The sequence below is a fragment of the Oncorhynchus keta genome, chromosome 3 (assembly GCF_023373465.1).
Source record: "Oncorhynchus keta strain PuntledgeMale-10-30-2019 chromosome 3, Oket_V2, whole genome shotgun sequence".
Taxonomy (NCBI): Eukaryota; Metazoa; Chordata; class Actinopteri; order Salmoniformes; family Salmonidae; genus Oncorhynchus; species Oncorhynchus keta.
Window position 1 is genome coordinate 196424 of NC_068423.1, and position 10053 is coordinate 206476.

General features: G+C 43.6%; 1 protein-coding gene across 2 annotated transcripts in view; it reads right to left on the minus strand.

Moving 5' to 3' along the window:
• Positions 1-10053, minus strand: part of cpn1 (carboxypeptidase N, polypeptide 1) — a 142186-nt gene that overhangs the window by 48457 nt on the left and 83676 nt on the right. The gene's annotated exons all lie outside the window — the stretch shown is intronic.

Consider the following 10053-nt stretch of genomic DNA (forward strand, 5'->3'; position numbering starts at 1 on the left):
CCTTTGAAGATCTTCTGTTGGCCTTCCAATATGTCCCTGAAACATCACAATTGGTCCTTTTGTTCGATAGATTACTTCGTTATATCCCCAAGATATCCATTTATTTGGCGCGTTTGATTCAGAAAATACACCGGTTCCAACTCGCCCAACATGACTACAAAGTATCTAATAAATTACCTGTAAACTTGGTCCAAACATTTCAAACAACTTTCCTAATCCAACTTTAGGTATTTTAAAAAGTAAATAATCAATCCAATTTAAGATGGAACATACTGTGTTCAATAGCGGATAAAATGAAAGTGGAGCAAGTTCCAGGATGCGTGCACCAAACAAAAAAGTACACGTGGCTTGACACTCAGAAAGGAAAGGGTTGCTTCTTCATTTCTCAAAGGAAAAACATCAACCAATTTCTAAAGACTGTTGACATCTAGTGGAAGCCATAGGAACTACAACCAAGTGCCTCAAATCTAGTTCCCCATAGAAAACCAATTGAAAACACAGTGATCTCAAAAGATCACTGGATGCTTTGTCCTCGGGGTTTCACCTGCCAAATAAGTTCTGTTATACTCATAGACATGATTCAAACAGTTTTAGAAACTTAAGAGTGGTTCCTATCTAAATCTAATTATATGCATATCCTAGCTTCTGGGCCTGAGAAACAGGCAATTTACTTTGGGCACGCTTTTAATTTGGACGTGAAAATACCAGCCCAAAGAGGATTTATTAATTAAGAATGAAAAGTGACTCCAACACACAAATACACATTTATTTAATCTATCAAAACTAACCGCTTTCTTGGCAAACATGCATTTTCTTTTGGTACGGCCCGTTTTCCAGCCCTTTGTCCACTGATCTTCACGGATCGTTGTTGGCATGTTTGTATGCTCTGCAAAATCGTCCACATTTTTAGTAAACAATCATTAAAAAATATATTGATTTTTATTTAACCTTTAATTATTGATTGTATTACACAGTATGCCTACACATTGATAAGCTATATACATTTTTTTTAAAGAAATGCACTGAAACCAAAATACCTTTAATTTTGTGATCTCTCAGCTCCGACTCATTTTCAAGTCCTCTCATGGTTACGGTTCTAACCCTGGTACGGGAATCTGGCTTTATGAAAACAACGTCCATTCTGTCTGTTCTCTTTGGTCGCAATGTCATTTTTTGCAGATGGGGGGGGTTCACTTTCTAAAATCCTGTTTTCAAAATCCCACCAGCTGTCCATCACTGCTGTAAATAAAAACACAGCATCTTGTTTACATTCTTTATTGTAACCACAATGTCGCAAATAATTTGTATCTAGTTTTTGTAAGGTTTCCAATTACTTTTAGAGTTCGGGATTTACAAATGTGTGCTTTTCATGTAATTTTCATTAAATCCAGTTCGGATTTAAGTTAAACATTTGAGTAAAGCCTTTAATGAGAGGTCTAATGCTTTAATATTTAATCATATCTGCCACCCCCCTCCCCCGAATTCATATCTAAGTGGCATTTTTCACACCATTATTAGTTACATTGTTTTAGTTTGAACGCGGACTGGTTATAAGAACAGCGGGAACGTTTCCCTAGTCAGTGCCATTATTAGCGCAATGCCACTTAAAGTGTTGCTTTGTGCTACCCAGTGGGTCAGGGTGGGGGTCAACCCCCCTCACCCTTCCTCCTCCTCCCTTCCCCATGGGCTAGGTCCGTCTTCTGTGCGTGGCTCTGCAAACCATCCCGTGCCCCCAGCCCTCGTGCCTTGAACCTCGCACGCCCACCACTGTTTCAGTGGATACAGCTGGAGAACTGCAAGGCAATCCCATTGTGCCCCACTGGGAGCCATGACCAAAATATATTGTCCTGCTAACAACGTGGTTAATAATTTAGCTGTGAGAATGTCCAAGGGGCTTTTATATAATTATAAATTAATAATAATAATAATAGCTTTGTTTAAAAAAAAAAAACATTTTGGAGATTTAGTTTTCAAATAATGTAAAATGAGCGAGAAAAAGGCCATTCTTGAACATGGGGTGAGATATTGTTTCTAATTTGTAAATAAAGCCAGTTTGTTATTTTGAATGATTTATTTCTGTTTTTAGAGGGAGAAAACCAAAAACCTACAATCATCTCATAGGTCTCTCAGTCAAGGACAGCACAAGTATTGAACCAGCGTCTGTAGCAACAAAGCTTGCACTGGTATGCAGTGTCTTTGACCACTGTGCCACTCTGGCACTGTACAACATGACTGGGCGGGAGTGGGCTACAGTACAACAAACAGTATGAGCAAAATAGTCCTAACAAAAATAAAATAATAAAAACCTTAGTCTAACAACAGTTTTAGTAAGTAGTCCTGAAGTCTTGCACAGTTATCAGTTTCTATTTAGGTTTATGTTGTCCATTCATTGTCAGTGAGAGACACAGTAGGACCCAAAAGCATAATCAGTCATAACCCCTTGCGCTGGTCTGGAGCAATGAAGTAGTGACGCAGGTGAGCGGTCTAAACCACAAATGTCCTCTAAATCCTGCAGCATAATCTCAAAACTTCTAGTGGATCAACCAATGTATAGGTAACCTAGTCAAATAATTAACATCCAATCATATTAATCATTACTCTCTCGCGGGAATTCCACTAATGGTCCGTATATAGACAAACGTAACTGCTGCTCATGCCGTTTGCTCGAGAATTGATAAATTGTTAAAAAAGTAAGTCCCATGTGCATAGAGACACATACCAGCTCTACTGGTAGTACTGCTACTACCAGCAGTACTACACCTGCACCTACCGACGACACAAGTTGTTCTGCTTCCACGAGCACATTGTGACGGCCCTGAATTTTTCTGAACCGTCTCAGTGCAGCTCCTTCCAATAGGGCGCTTTCCCTTTAATTCCCAATTAAATAGCCAGCATCAGCTGCACGAAAGTGGGGTTGTGATGGAGACGTGCATGAGGATGTGTTCAACCCTCAGTTCCGAAGCTTCTCGATTCCGTTTGTTTTGTTGCCGTTAAACGTGTGTTTTGTAGCTTAAGAGAGTTTACCCAGGATCGGATCCACTCTTTGCGTCCCTGGACTACACCTCTCCGTTCTTCGTGGCCTTTCTCCGCTGGAGATCTATTGGCGGATTGGATTGTCTGACTGACCGACTGACTACCACCTTTTTGTATACGGTATTTCATTTGTTTGGATGTGATGTATACTGTGATTTATGTAGTTAGTTGTAGTTGAGGACTTAATTAAGAGTTGATCCGCTTTAAAGTTCTGTGGTAAAGTAATTGTTATATTGATTGTATGTTTAGTACTGGGTTTACGCTACACTGAATGAACGGACAAACATCGCGTGACAAAAGTCACTTGAGTTCACTGAACTCCTTTACCGGGCTGGACTCTTTAGGCCCGAGGTACAGGACATTTCTGGAGGAACCAGAACTCATTGTGATATTATTATATGTGTGTGTGTAATCATTGTTGTTGCTAATACAACCCACGCAACAGAATATAGTTGTTTTTGAAGTTCTTTTCAATGTTTTAAGGGTTTATGAAAAGTTTATTTCCATCCTGACTTTTACATACGTCCTTTGTATTGGTGTAGACTTGACGGACCAGATGGGACTCATTCCCACCCAAACTAAAAGGAGAAACCAATGTTTTCTCTGGTAGGCACAACCTACCTGGCACCCCTATAAATAATAACCTCAAGTCAAAACCGTTACATAAAAAATGGCACCCCAGATGGGACTCAAACCCACAATCCCTGGCTGACGAAGAACTCCTTGCCACATTGAGGAATGTGTTGCATGGGACAGCTCGAGACTGGTGGGATGTGGCACGTCTCACCACTACCTCCTGGGCCGACTTTGAGGCCAAGTTTTCCTCTGCATTTCTATCTGAGGACTACACAGATGAATTGGCAGACAGAGTCAGAAATCGAGTACAAGGAGAGAAAGAGAGTATCCGTGACTTTGCATACGGTTACCACTCCCTGTGCAGAAGGTGGAAACCTGGCATTGAGGAGGAAGAGGTCATTAAATTGATCTTGAAGAACATCAACCCACTACTAGCCAGTCAACTCCGAGAATGAGTCACCACTGTCGATGGACTGGTTCGCTTGGGACAGCAGTTTGAGAAGGACAGAGAATGCCAACAGCAATATGACCAGAGAAAGAAACAGACACCCAAACAGTTACCCAAGACAGACCATCAACAACAGCCAGAGTCTCCAGCCAAGACCCCTCTCATGTTTTGTTGGAGATGTAGCCAAAAGGGACATTCTTCAGCTACATGTCCAAGACCGTATCAAGTAAACCCTTCCAGAAACCACAAATCACAACAGGCCAACACACCTAACTCTCTTCGCAGCAATGACCATCCTTCTCTGGGTGCTTTAACCAGAGCTGAAACCCCAAGAGTCACTGCCTACGCCCCCCATCGACATCCCCTTCCTTTCAGTTAATACCGCACCAACTGGTGTTACCCCTGTCCATAGGCCCATGGACAGGAAGAGCCATCTTGGATACCGGGTCATCCTACACACTGCTCAATGAGAAACTGTGGAAGGAGGTTAACGGTCCACAATACAACTTGAAGCCGTGGACAGAAGGTCCACTCTATCTGGCTGATGGTGAGGCTAGACGACCACTTGGATGGAGTGAGGTAGAGTTCCGCCTGTGTAACCGCTCCTATATGATTCCTTCTGTTATCCTACAAACCAGGAACCTTGCTTTTCCTGTCGTGTTGGGAATTGATTTCATGTACTTCAGTGGTGTCCAGATTGATATCGCACACAATTGCTACTGGTTTCCATACAATCCGAGCGAGAAGCATTTCTTCCAATCAGAAGCTATGAAGTTACATGATTGGGGTTCAAATGTGGCAGTCTTCTCTGCCATTGCTCCGGTACCACTAACCCTCGATAATCCTTCTGACGATCTCCTTTTACAGGCTGTGAGAAGAGCTCAGCTGGAACAGCCAGAGGAGTTAAGGCTGTTGGAACAGCTGCAGAATAATGCTGATGTATGTACTTCAAAGCTGGGACGCACCAGGCTCCTGAAGCACAAAATATTCCTTACACAGGAAATGCCGATCAAGCAAAAGCCATATCGTTTGTCCCCAGCGAAGCTAATCATCCAAAAGGGACTCATTAATGATATGTTAACACAAGATATAATAGAACGTTCCTCCTCTCCCTGGGCTGCTCCTGTTGTCCTCATCCCAAAAAAGACTGGTGGTCTTAGATTTTGTGTGGACTATAGGAAGACCAACAATGTTTCCCAGACTGATGCCTATCCTCTTCCCACCATCCATGAGATCCTGGAGTCATTGTCTGGCGCTGTTGTGTTCACTACCCTTGACCTCAATAGTGGTTATTGGCAGGTTGAGATGGACCAGGAAAGCAAGGACAAGACTGCGTTTGTCTGTGCCGAGGGCTTGTTTTCCTTTAAGGTGATGCCCTTTGGATTAAAGAATGCCCCTGCCACTTTCCAAAGACTCATGGAGATTGCGTTAGGTGAGCTCAAAGGGAAGATCTGTTTTGTCTACCTGGACGATATAATTATCTACTCTCAGAACAGAGAAAGACACTTTCAAGATCTTCAAGCAGTGTTGGACAAGCTAAGAGAAGCTGGTCTGACCTTAAATATGAAGAAGAGCAACTTCTGCCAAACCTCCCTGAAGTTCCTTGGCCATATTGTGTCTTTCGACGGCATTCATGTGGATCCTGAAAAGACAAAGGCTGTACAAGACTTCCCTGTGCCAACCACACTCAAGGCCCTTCAACGGTTCCTTGGTATGGCTGGATGGTACCATCGGTTTGTGTCGAACTTCTCCCAGGTGGCAGAACCCCTCAACGCGATGAAGCGAAAAGGAGCGAAATTCCAATGGACGGCAGAGTGCCAGACTTCCTTTGAAACCCTGAAACGACATCTCGTCACACCTCCCATTTTAGGTCATCCCAACTTTGATTGCCCTTTTGTTGTTTACACTGATGCAAGTGATGTTGGACTTGGTGCTGTCCTAGTCCAACAGACTGGACTTGGCACTGAAGAAGTGCTAGCGTTCGACAGTCGGACATTGAATGGAGCAGAACGGAACTACTCCACAACAGAGCAAGAGTGCCTTGCAGTGGTCTGGGCTTTGGAAAAGTGGAGGTACTACTTGGAGGGAAGACTCTTCACTGTGGTCAATGACCATTCCTCCCTTGTGTGGGTGTTCAAGACCAACAAACCAAGCACCAGACTCATAAGATGGGCTCTACGGTTGCAAGAGTTCACATTTGCAGTGGAATACAGGAAAGGAAAATACAACACTGTTCCAGATGCCTTGTCCAGAGCTCCTACTTGTGATAACGGTGGCCCTGATCTTACATGTGCTACTGTCCTGTCAAGCAGTCGAGACTCGCCCAAAACGGACTTTCCCATCTCTGATGAGGCCATATGGAAAGCTCAACAGGATGATCCAGAAGTACAGGCTTTGTACCAGACTATCCTGGAAGATGGAGAAAAGATGGTCAATCCTACCACAAAGCTGACCATCATTGAAGATAAAGTCTACCGAGTCGTACAACTACCTCACAGAACACTCTACCAAATGTACATACCGGACACTCTACGCCTACAACTGCTTCAACATTTCCATGAAGACCCATTAGCTGGTCATTTGGGCAGGTTCAAAACCTACAAGCGGTTGCAAGCGTTACTCTACTGGCCACATCTGAGCATGGATGTGAAGTCACACATCCGAAATTGTCAGGTTTGTCAAATGTACAAACCAGAAGGTAGAAAGCCTGCTGGCAAGTTGCAGCAAACGGTGGTTACCCGACCTTGGGAAATGTTAGGAGTGGATTTGATGGGTCCATTTCCTAGAAGCTCCAATCAGAATGTGTACATACTTGTTTTTGTTGATTACTATTCAAAGTGGGTGGAACTCTTTTCCCTGCGTCAGGCCACAGCAAGGACCGTCTCTAACATCCTTACGAATGAGATCCTGACTCGCTGGGGAGTGCCTGATTACATCCTGTCTGATCGAGGTTCCCAATTTGTCTCTGATCTCTTTGAGGAGACCTGCCAAAGATGGAACCTGAGGCAGAAGTTGACCACGGCCTATCACCCACAGACCAATCTCACTGAGAGAGTAAATCGAACCTTGAAGACAATGATTGCTTCCTATGTAGGGACCCAGCACAAACACTGGGACAAGCACCTTCACGAGTTTCGATTTGCCCTGAATTCTGCTGTGCAAGAGTCCACTGGAGTCACACCTGCAGAGCTGAACCTAAGTCGTCCTCTCCGAGGACCCTTGGATATGGTGCTACAGCCCCAGCAGCTTACTCCAGACGCTGCTTGCTATGACCAGGTAGGCCATCTCCATGACTTGAGAGCTCTTGTCTCAAAGAACATGATCCAGGCTCGACTCAAGCAGAAGAGAAATTATGATAAGAACAGACGAGACATGCAGTTCCAGCTTCGTGATCGGGTGTGGCTTCGCTCTCATCCTTACTCGAAAGCTGAACAATTCTTCTCGGCCAAGCTCGCTCCTAAATGGCAAGGACCATATAGGATTGTGGAGCAGATGGGCCCTTTGAACTACCGAGTGGTGAAAGAGGACACAGGTGAAGATATGCGCATCGTCCATGTCTCACGCCTTAAGGCCTGTTACCCCTCGGCTGAGGAATTGGAGGTGATTGAGCGCCGCAAGGTCCTGGATATCTTTGAAGAGGATAGTGAGGATACTTTTCTCGGATTCCCAGACCCAGAAGTCTCGCACCTTAAGGCCTGTGACTCCTCAGCTGAGGAGCGTGAGCTCCAAAAAGTAATGAATATTTTTGTAGAGGAAAGTGATGAGGAGACCTTTCTCGGTTTCCCCGACCAAGATGTGCCTTCCAGGGCAATGGTCGGCTTTTTCCAGGGGAGGGGGTGTGTGACGGCCCTGAATTTTTCTGAACCGTCTCAGTGCAGCTCCTTCCAATAGGGCGCTTTCCCTTTAATTCCCAATTAAATAGCCAGCATCAGCTGCACGAAAGTGGGGTTGTGATGGAGACGTGCATGAGGATGTGTTCAACCCTCAGTTCCGAAGCTTCTCGATTCCGTTTGTTTTGTTGCCGTTAAACGTGTGTTTTGTAGCTTAAGAGAGTTTACCCAGGATCGGATCCACTCTTTGCGTCCCTGGACTACACCTCTCCGTTCTTCGTGGCCTTTCTCCGCTGGAGATCTATTGGCGGATTGGATTGTCTGACTGACCGACTGACTACCACCTTTTGTATACGGTATTTCATTTGTTTGGATGTGATGTATACTGTGATTTATGTAGTTAGTTGTAGTTGAGGACTTAATTAAGAGTTGATCCGCTTTAAAGTTCTGTGGTAAAGTAATTGTTATATTGATTGTATGTTTAGTACTGGGTTTACGCTACACTGAATGAACGGACAAACATCGCGTGACAAAAGTCACTTGAGTTCACTGAACTCCTTTACCGGGCTGGACTCTTTAGGCCCGAGGTACAGGACATTTCTGGAGGAACCAGAACTCATTGTGATATTATTATATGTGTGTGTGTAATCATTGTTGTTGCTAATACAACCCACGCAACAGAATATAGTTGTTTTTGAAGTTCTTTTCAATGTTTTAAGGGTTTATGAAAAGTTTATTTCCATCCTGACTTTTACATACGTCCTTTGTATTGGTGTAGACTTGACGGACCAGATGGGACTCATTCCCACCCAAACTAAAAGGAGAAACCAATGTTTTCTCTGGTAGGCACAACCTACCTGGCACCCCTATAAATAATAACCTCAAGTCAAAACCGTTACAACATCCAATGCTAGCATCAGTAACTAATTTGTTGTTAGACCAGCTAGCATGGACACTAACCGTTGTGAATCTGATGCAGCCGAAGAGCTACTGCCTCCTTACCCGTGAAAACACCAAACAGGGAACGTTGGACCATCGAAGAGGAGCAAATATGATGAGAACTACATTGATTTGGGGTTCACTTATACTGGGAGTAGTGCCTTTCCTCACAACTCGATGAAACCTTCAATCTTGCACAGACATTTAGAAACAAAACATGCCAATTTAAAAAAAAAAAAAAATTTGAGTGAGAATTAAGACGACTTTCGAGTAGTAAGACATGTATGAAAGCAACAGATACCATTAACAACAAGGGGCAAGAAACGTCTTATATGGTGAACTAACGAGTGGCTAGGACAGGCAAGCCCCATGCTATTGTGGAGGACTTAATTCTTCCTGCTGCTGCGGATATGGCTGGGACAATGCTAGGGGAAAAGGCCCAAAAAACTATACAGACAATGCCTTCATCAAACAACACTGTTTCACGACGCATCAGTGACATGGCAGGAGATGTGTTGAAACAATTACTGTTTTGCATACAAGCCAGTGAATTCTATGTGTTACAGTTGGATGAGGCAACAGACTTGGCAGGCCTCGCACAGCTCCTGGTATATGTCAGTTACTTTTATTGGGGGTCAATTAAGGAAGACATCTTCTGCACACCACTGGAAACCAGGACAACAGTATAGGATATTTTTAAAGTACTGGACAGCTTTGTGACATCAAATGGTCTTTGGTGGTCAAGATGTGTTGATAACAGTATTGATGGCGCAAAAGCCATGACAGGAAAACATAGTGGAGTGGTAATGCATGTGCAACAGTGCCCTATGCAATGATATGGGCATGTAACTATTTTACAACATACAGAAGTGCACTGGTTATCAAGGGGCAAAGTATTGACATGTTTTTTTTTAATTGAGAGACAAGATTAAAGTATTATTTAATGACCATCATTTTTATTTGTTTGACCACTTGCATGATGCCTAGTTTCTCACACGACTGGCCTATCTGGGTGATGTTCTTTCTCGCCTGAATGATCTGAATCTAGGATTACAAGGACACTCCTCAACTATATTCAATATACGGGACATAAGTGAGGCTATGATTAGGAAGTTGGAGCTCTTCTCTGTCTGCATTAACAAGGACAACACACAGGTCTTTCCATCATTGTATGATTTTTTGTGTGCAAATGAATTCAAGCTTACAGACAATGTCAAATGTGATATA